At 34.6% G+C, this 7,682-nt stretch overlaps 1 long non-coding RNA gene across 1 annotated transcript in view; it reads left to right on the forward strand.

Annotated features, from left to right (window-relative positions):
* The first annotated feature begins 39 nt into the window (after positions 1-39).
* The window catches only part of LOC107665581 (uncharacterized), a 17,695-nt gene continuing 10,052 nt past the window's right edge, over positions 40-7,682 (forward strand). The window contains exons 1-2 of the long non-coding RNA XR_001631567.1: positions 40-144; positions 5,112-5,114. This is a non-coding gene — a long non-coding RNA (uncharacterized LOC107665581). The remainder of the gene's footprint in view (positions 145-5,111; positions 5,115-7,682) is intronic.

Consider the following 7,682-nt stretch of genomic DNA (forward strand, 5'->3'; position numbering starts at 1 on the left):
AAGAAGCTTTTCTGGATAATGCACCTATAATGTTGTTGTTGTTGTGTTAATACTGTACAGCTTATTTCACATACGACACCCCAGAGGAAGCATCAGAAGCTTTCAGCAGTTCTCTAAAGACAAATCTAGCAGTTGAAAAAGAAGGTACCACTTGAAGTATTAATCACACACACACACACACACACACTGAGTTTTATGGTTTATGGGTACTCTCCATATGCATAATGGTTTTTATACTGTACAAACGGTATTTTCTGTTGCCCTACACCAACCCTACACCTAAACCTACCCCTTACAGAAAACTACTGGCAATTTTTTAATTTCATAAAGCACCGTTTTGTATGTTTTTTAAGCCTTTTGTTTTACAGGGACACAGGAAATGTCCTCATAAACCATATTTATGTTGTAGTACCCATGTTATTATACACATTTGTGTCCTCATAAACAATATATACCAGTACACACACACACACACACAGCTCCAGGATGAAACCAGCAGAGCCACATGTGGGGCTAAAACTGTTACAAGAATGCTTTTGAGTTCCTTGTTATACATTCTTCAGGCCTAATGACTGAAGAGATGTTTTTTTTTTTTTATGTTTTAAACAGTTTATTTAACAAAGGGTCTTTTATGTGATAATCAGCAAGGGATGGTTTTCGATCAGAGCAAGTACTCTCTACCCTAACAAAATCTCTGATGTAGTGCAATATCTGATTGACTTAGATTTTAACATTAATTTTAATTAAGGTTTATTCATCATTTTATTTTATTTCATTTTTATTTTAATTTTTGAGGTCCACTTACGATGTAGTAAATTGGAAATTTCATAGTCATAATTTAGTTTCTCATGAATATATATATATATAGAGATAGATATTATTTTTTATAATAGTTTTTATTTTATATTTATTTGTTTATTTATTTATTTTTGAGTTTTTTTTTAGAGGGATCAATTCTTTCATGAGAATCTAAATTATGACCGATTTTGTTACAGTTTTATAAAAGAAAGCCTAAAAACTATAAGAACTATAAGAAAACAAACTATAAAAGATTGTATTGAACTGCTGGATTACATCCTAGCAGAGACATATGCATTAATATAAAACAAGCCATTATTGCAAATTAGTTTAATTACATACAGTATATAAAATATGTTTTCATAGTATAATGAATACTTTAATGTCTAAAGAAGATAGAACATTTGATTACTCATAATATGACCCCTTGAATGTCATTGAAATAAAAATGTACCATGCATGTGTGACACAGAAAGAGAAGTGTAAAGACGGCTGTCTCTCTGTGGATCATGCTGTGGTCACATCTGTCCATGCAGTGGAGCAGCAGACGGTCAGAACCCTGCAGAGAAGCCGAAACCTCCAACAGCTGGGTCGGATTGAACTCTCCACTCATCAGATTAATGTAGATTTGATAGACTGTGTATCTAATACTTTTGCTGCTGAACTGCTCTGCACGGATTTGCAAATATCAGTTTTCTGAGTCTATTAATATTCAGGAGTTTACTGGTGTGGGGTCCTTTGTGTGTTAGTATTAGTCACTGCTGATGTGTGTATGTGTGCATAACGCACATAAATGCAGATTCTATTGATTTGTCAAGGCTTTGTGGTGGAATTATATCATTCAGTCCTGCCTTTTGCGATAGGATAATGCTCACTATAAAACTAAATAGTTTGCTGGCGTAGGATCAGTTTCTACAACCCAAATCCAAATCTTAACTATCAGTGTCTTGAGAAAAGAAGGCTGTAGATTAGAGGCGGCATGTCATCCTACATTGTCTGGTGTATGTGCAAAGAAAATGAATTCATTTCTGAAATGTTTCAAATCATTTTGTTTTTAAAAAATAAAGTTACATTTGTTAAAAAAAATATATATATATATTGATTAATATAAGTTATGAACATTTATTAAAATAAAATTATGAAAGAACTATAGATAGATAGATGGATGGATGGAAGAAAACATGTAAAAAGCCTTGAGGATGGATGGTTGAAAAAAAAATAAAAGCCCTGCAGATAGATAGATAGATGGATGGATGGATGGATGGATGGAAAAATGTAAAAAGCCTTGAGGATGGATGGTTGAAAAAAAAAATTAAAAGCCCTGCAGATAGATAGATAGATAGATAGATGATGGATGGATGGATGGATGGATGGATGAAAAAATGTAAAAAGCCTTGAGGATGGATGGTTGAAAAAAAAATTAAAAGCCTTGCAGATAGATAGATAGATGATGGATGGATGGATGGATGGATGGAAGAAAAAATTTAAAAAGCCTTGAGGATGGATGGTTGAAAAAAAAATTAAAAGCCTTGCAGATAGATAGATGGATAGATGGATGGATGGATGGATGGATGGATGGATGGATGGATGGATGAAAAAAATTGAAAAGCCTTGAGGATGGATGGATGGATGAAAGATAGAACAAAAGTTTTATAAGCCTTGGATGGATGGATGGATGGATGGAAGGAAGAAAAAATGTAAAAAGCCTTGAGGATAGATAGATAGATAGATAGATAGATAGATAGATAGATAGATAGATAGATAGATGGATAGATGGATGGATGGATGGATGGATGGATGGATGGATGGATGGATGAAAAAAATTGAAAAGCCTTGAGGATGGATGGATGGATGAAAGATAGAACAAAAGTTTTATAAGCCTTGGATGGATGGATGGATGGATGGAAGGAAGAAAAAATGTAAAAAGCCTTGAGGATAGATAGATAGATAGATAGATAGATAGATAGATAGATAGATAGATAGATAGATAGATAGATAGATGGATAGACGAATGGTTGGGGATGGATGGATGGATGGATGAAAGATAGAAAAAAGTAGATAAAATCTTAACCAATTATCCAAAACAAAACAGCTCTGGCTCTGCACAAATGATTTTATTGAATACTGCCTGCTTAGTGCATTCAGACTCTGTGGAAGTCAAATTGCTTTAATTAACTAAATCCTTCTGCAGATAGAGAAAGAAAAACCAGCTCTAGCTGAAAAGGCAGGAAAAAATCTCATAAACTTAAGCATTTGCATTTCATGTTTTGTTCAAATATGAGCTTATGTAATGAACCAAATTTACTACTGTGAGTACTAAAGGTGTCCCATCCAGCTCATACAGCCGAAGCACATTCTGGACAAATAAATATATACATAAATATCAATATGAAAAACGACATTGTAGCAGTTGTCATCTTTGCATATCTACCATAATAAAACAAATGATTAATCACTGGCTGCTTTGTACAAACTAAAGTTATGTGTCATCTTGAAACTAATACATATCTGTAAATCATTTATGGAGGGTGATTTGTTTGATGAATCTGCCAGACTAGAAAGTAATGAATCAATAATGCTTTATTAAGACAGCATAATGACTGAAATCAGTCAAGTATTTGCAATAACGTAAACAATACAAGAACAGACATTTAATAAATTCTTCAAAGCTAAGCTGGAAAGACACTTGAGTGAAGAGGAAGTTACTGTTTTGTTACACTCAGAGTGAGCAGACATGCTGAAAATCAACTATCAAGCAGTCAAATGATCTCAACACATGATTACACACAGACACATATGTTCTCAGCGTCTAAGAGCCTCTTTTCTTCTCTGATCTCTCTCTCTCTGTCATTTCTTCAAGTAATCTTTTCACTTCAATAGTTTTCTGTTATCAGCTTTGCCCTCAATTTAAACTCACCCCTCTGTAGGAGTCTCTCATCATTTCAAAGTCAAACTCATTCGTCATTACATTGATCTTGGTGTGTGTGTGTGTGTGTGTGTGTGTGTGTGTGTGTGTGAGAGAGTGTGTGTGCGTGTGCATCTCTCGATGTATATGCCATCATTTGTGGTGGTCACCACCAACAGAAGTCACAACGTTATGTCATCTCAATCATAATTATTAATTTTTGTATTATTATTATTATTGCCTTTTCACAAATTAACTTTTGTTATTTAAAAAAAAAGAAAGAAAATAAAAAACAATGAAGGATGACATTGACTGCAGCCATTAATATAGATCTATCTATCTATCTATCTATCTATCTATCTATCTCTCTATCTATCTATCTATCTAGCCTATCTATATATCGTTCTATCTATCTATCATTCTATCTATCGTTCTCTCGTTCTATCCATCGTTCTATCATTCTATTGTTCTACAGTATCTATCGTTCTATCGATCGTTATATTGTTTTATGTTTTCTCTAGTTAGAAACACCTGAATATGTTCGTAGATTGGATGTTATATTTCGAATGGAAATATGGATATTTTATTTGTAAACATAATACTTTTTTTCACTTATTTCAGTTAATGCCAAAACTAGTGAATTAAGACAATAGTAGTACTTACAGTGCCGTGCAAACATGGCTGAAGATGCGAAAAGAGGAGGAACAGACAAGCCAAATCAACTGAGTGAGTCATTTACACTGGAACCATTCCGATTGATTCAAATCCGTGACTTTGATAAGTTCAAACAGTTCACTAGCAAAAAAAAACAGGTCAAAAGAGCATTTCGTTTCGTTTCGTCGCTTGTAATTATTTTAAAAAGCATGTATAGTGATGGGTGAAACGGAGCTTTTCAAAACTCTGAATCAGTTAAACCATTGAAACCAATGATTCACTGTTTCAAATTGTTCCAATCGGATCGCATAGGCTATTGTTAATCATTTTATTTAGATCAGGACTGCAAAGCATGTATCACAAGTCATTTTATTTAAATCGGGACTTCGGAGCTTGTTCGTGAATAATTTGTTTCAGTTCAGGACTTCAGTGCGTGTTCGCGAATCATGATTCAAATTGTTACTTTGGAACGGGTTCGCGAATAATTTCATGTGGGGACTTGAGCACATATCGCGGATCATTTGATTTAGATTGGAACTTCGGAGTGGGTTCGCCAATCATTTCGCGAATTGAATGATTCACGAACCATGCTCCGAAGTCCCGATCTGATGGTTCGCGAATTATTATTCTGATCAGGACTAAGGAGTGCGGATCGCAAATTATTTGATCTTCCGAGCAGGTTCATTAATCTTTTGATTCAGATCGGGACTTCGGAGTGGGTTCATGAATCATTTGATTTAGAAAGAAATTTCAGAGCGTGGATCTTTTGTCTGATTTATTTTTTTATTAAATTGTACAGAAAGTCAAAACATTAAGGCAGAAAAGTTATAAAAACAAAACTTTGGTGTGTGGATCTTTTTTTGTGATTTATTTTTTTATTAAATTGTACAGAAAATCAAAACATTAAGGCAGTAAAGTTATAAAAACAAAACAAAGAAAAAGAAAGAATACACATACAAATGTTAGTTATGATTTTCAAGGGTATAGAATTTAGTAGGGACGCTATGACCATAGGCGTAATTTGCGGGTGGGATGGGTGGGACATGTCCCCACCACTTTTTGCCAGGGTCGATATTGTCCCTACCACTTTTTTGAAAGTAATTGAAGAATATATTGCAGAAGGTAGGCTATGTATTAAAGGGAAAACAAGATCAACAAATCATTCTTCATAATCTAACTAGGGTGATAAAAAAAATATATGCATAACTCGCGCAGTGCAATAACGATGTGATTTGCAGCTGTCGCACTTTTCGTAATGTCATTAGGCAATAGCATTTTATTTTAAAAATGGAGAGCTTCCTTGTGCTAAGTATAGGCCTGCCCTCTACTAAAGATTTTTCTAGTCAACTAGTCGCACGTTATATTAAATTGATTAATATAATAATATATTAATAAACTAGTGCTTTCTGAGTCAGTGTCGGGTGCAAAGATGAGGCTGCCGAATGCCGACGCTGACTCGCCATCTCCACATGGACGTGCCTTTAATAGAAATGCACATTTTCATACGGACTACGCAATTAAAGAATATTACAAAATCAAGTGGGCGAGTTTTCCTTATATTTATTTTATTTTTTCATATAAAAATTATAAATGACCTTTTTTGGTTATATTTACTATTAATTGCAGAAGGTGCGCTCAGCAAAAATGACGCGAATATTGATGGTTTTCACGCTTAAGTAAAGTAAAAGACCGCTTCTTAAACCAGAGAAGGTGAACATGCTGGTATTTTTGTGGGGGGAAAAAACATGCTAGCACAGTCACCGTTAGTTTTACTTTTCTTTTTGTTTTCATTTTTGAAAAACTTACCTTTGCTGTTTACCTTAAACTATGGAGGCTCTCTTTTATTTATTTATTTGATTCCTCAGTGTTTGCTAAACATTCTGTAATTTATTAGTCGGTATATAATACAGCATGTGAACGTTTGCTGAAGTTGTCCCGTACGGCTGCTGACGTTAGCCTATGTGAACACTTTCGAAGCTAACGTTAGCATGTAAAGCTGAAATGATTAAACGTATATAATATTGACAGTTATTTAACTTAAATATTGAATTTCCATATGGTAAAAATACACACTGATACGCCTATATGCGGCAAAAAGGCCTATGTGCGCTACATTTCGGACCGCTTGGTCTAAATCCAAATGTGTTCATTTTGTTGTTTTAGGTTAGAAGACAATGGGAAGAATTGCCATCGGACTAACCACAGCTGACAACCAGAGACGCACACACACACACGGAAAGAGCACCGCAACTTTACAATTGTTCAATTAAAATAAACGTATTTTGCTCCATACAACGTGTCTGTTGTCTTTGATTAGCCTAAAAGTAAAATAACATAACATTCAGAGGACTTACAGCGAAAGTCCCCTAAACGTCCCGAATGGCCGCTGCACGTCCTGTGAACGTCCCCTTGAACGTCCGGAGGACGTCTTCGCGGACGTCCGCTCGACGTAAAAGGGGACCCTACACGCTGACGTCCGGGTGACGTTCGCAGAGGCCATTTAGGGGACGTCCTGGGGACCTTTTTTTTGTTAGCTGGGTTCATATCTGGCAATTCTGACTTTATATCTCGCAATTGCGAGTTTATATCTCACAATTCTGTGGAAAAAAGTCAGAATTCTGACTTTATATCTCGCAATTCTGACTTTATAACTCGCAATTGCAAGTTTATATTTTATATCTCTGTGAAAAAAAGTCAAAATTGTGAGATAAAAAGTCGCAATTACCTTTCTTTTTTTTTTCTTTTTTATTCAGTGGCGGAAACGGGCTTCCATAGAAACGGACTTCCATACCTTATGCTATGGAGGCTCTCTCTTTTTTTTTCTTTTTTCTTTGATTCCTCAGTGTTTGCTAAACGTTCTGTAATTTATTAGTCATTATATAGCCTAATACAGCGTGTAGGCCTATGCCATGCCTCATCTTATTTGTTTTTGTTAATAACGTTTTGTAAGCTAGTTTGTCATTGAATCTTACTGTTTTAATGTTGTTGTGCATTTTAATTAAAAATAATGAATCCATCTTTTTTTTTTTTGTCTTAAAAGGTGAAAGGTGTATAGATGTAAGCAAAACAGACAATTATATTTTATTGTAAAACCTGACAAGATCGTGAAATCGAAAGTGAAAGCATCCAAAGCCCTGCTATAACATGTCAAAAGAGGAACTCCCATTCACAAAATTCAAATCACAAATAATACTACTGATGAAAAAGAATGTAAAGTAGGCTATAACAATGGGCCTCCTGGTTAGTTGTCATTATTATTTGTAGGGTCCTGTGTTTGTGAATTGCTCTTGTGTACTCACTCTTTTTTTAATTGTATTATATATAT

This window comes from Sinocyclocheilus anshuiensis, unplaced genomic scaffold (assembly GCF_001515605.1).
Source record: "Sinocyclocheilus anshuiensis isolate Anshui unplaced genomic scaffold, SAMN03320099.WGS_v1.1 scaffold407, whole genome shotgun sequence".
NCBI classification, from domain to species: Eukaryota; Metazoa; Chordata; class Actinopteri; order Cypriniformes; family Cyprinidae; genus Sinocyclocheilus; species Sinocyclocheilus anshuiensis.